Source organism: Corvus brachyrhynchos, unplaced genomic scaffold, assembly GCF_000691975.1.
Source record: "Corvus brachyrhynchos isolate BGI_N302 unplaced genomic scaffold, ASM69197v1 scaffold223, whole genome shotgun sequence".
NCBI lineage: Eukaryota > Metazoa > Chordata > Aves > Passeriformes > Corvidae > Corvus > Corvus brachyrhynchos.
The window spans coordinates 284161-286281 of NW_008237174.1; positions in this window are offsets into that span (position 1 = coordinate 284161).

A 2121-nucleotide genomic window follows, 5' to 3' on the forward strand; every position below is an offset into this window, starting at 1 on the left:
GGTAGCCTGCTGGCCCTTGCCTGGGGTCTGCCCCGAGCCCCTGATCCAGGGCCAGAGGCAAGATATGCCGTTCTGACACGAGGTTGGCATCGCCATCGCCACAGCAGGAACACCAAGTGTGCAGAACCATCTCACTGATGCAGCTCTGAAGGATGACACTGGAGCTGGGACCTGCCAGCCATCAGCAACCGCAGCCGGAGCCAGGAGAGCAGGCAAGGATCCGGTAGCACAGATTTGCTCGCACGGCAACCCGTCCCCATCTCTGTCCACAGGGCGCCGGGGACAGCTCTGCCCCTGCAGTCCTGGTTCAGGCTCTCCCGACCCAGCCCTAATTGCACACATGCACACGCACTCTCCCAGCAGGCACCAAAACCACTCATTATAAGCAATTACCCTCTCCCCAGAGAAGAAAACGCCGTGCCCTGCCCCAGGGCATCGCCCCGGTGAGAGCACACAGCACAACAGCACCACAAGGTGCCACCCCACAGAACAGTGCCAGGTCCAATGTCTCAGCACTGGAAGGGCTGTAGGGACTTCTCCGACCTTCCTGGCCTTGGGCCATCCTGTTTTTATTTTTGAATGCTATGCTGGCAGAGAAAGGAGATGATGCCCAAGAGATGAAGCAGCACTTGGCTACACCAAAACATCCCTGATTCCATCCCACCCCGCTGAGACCTGGCTTTTAGCTCCAATTTGTACTAATAAATCCGGGCTGCTGGGGCACAGCGGGAGAGCTGGGAAGGAGGGAGCTGGGAGCAAGTTTGGGCTGTGTGTCTGAATCCAAACCAGCTGGAGAAGGGAAGCGCTTCCTCCGGACACGCCTGGCCAGCCTTCCAGGTGGGCAGGAACAAGGAGGAATCTGCTCAGAAGCGCTTCCTCCGGACACGCCTGGCCAGCCCAGTTCCAGGTGGGCAGGAACAAGGAGGAATCTGCTCATGTGGCTCCATCCAGCCCAGAGCAGGGAGATCAGTGAGGTCCTTCCCACCCTGGCAGCTCTGTGTGCCCCCTGCCCACCCCACTGCTGGTTTAAGCTGTTCCTAAAGCAAAGTCTTGGCGGGGGAGTTTTAACTGGAACAGCTTATTTCAGAAATGCATCGCTCAGGGAACGGCCAGTTCCTGTTTTTTCCAGCAAAAAGTACAAGCTGAATTCAGGCTTGGATTTGCAGAGGGGTTTAGGAGCCCCTAGTTGCCCCTGAGATGGTGAGGATGAGCTGGGGGAGAGCTCAGCTGCGGCTGGAGGTTGTGGGCCAGGAAGGGGCCAAGTCCTAAGACCAAACCCAAATCCCTAAACCCAAAGATCTGCATCCCAGTCTGCCTCCCACATCCATCACTGCTAAGGCTGGGAGTGCAGGCCCAGCTTGGGCAGCACAAGTGGTGTCAGGGGACCTCGTGCTGGGGTCTCCAGGATGATGCTGGGCTCTCGGCACCCCCAGGATCCCTCCAGCCAAAGCTGCTTGGGGACAGCGAGGACACGCCCAGAGAGACTGGAGCGCCTCAGGGAGGAGGCAGTGGGCAGAAACTCTCCGATCTCTCACATCATCTGTAACAAAATGCAAATACAGTTGCCACCTAACTGGGACAAGCCCTAAGCACACAGAGCCTGGGCCCAAGCAGCCCCGAAAACTGAGCTCAGGCTTTGCTGCCCACACAGCACAGGCTTGGGGATCCTCTTCGGCTCAGGCTCGTCTCGGAAATGCCACTGGAGCTGCCAGCTCCTCGGCTGGGGACGGTGGGACGGGAACTTTGTCTGCCGGGAGGGCGGAGGTGGTGCCTGCCAGAGCACAGAAGAGTCCGGGGCAGGAGGGACTTTCCAAAAGGATTTCATGGCTCTCTTCTCCTTCTTCCAGTCCTTCCCCTCCCCTCCCGTCTGCCTCCAGCAGAGCCTGGGACAACGCTTGTGCCACAGGGACAGACCCACAGCTCTTCCCAGAGCTCCGAGAGGGCTGGTTGCTCCCCGGTTGGCATTGTGGGGGCTGCAGGCACAGGAATGACCCCACATCCTGCTGTCCGTGGGTGCTGGCAGGGCTCTGGCAGCACCTGAAGCATCACTTGAGTGGACACCGAGCACCGAAATACTGGGGCTGGGCCGGCCGCGAGGAGGCGGGCCCACGGGGGGAGTGT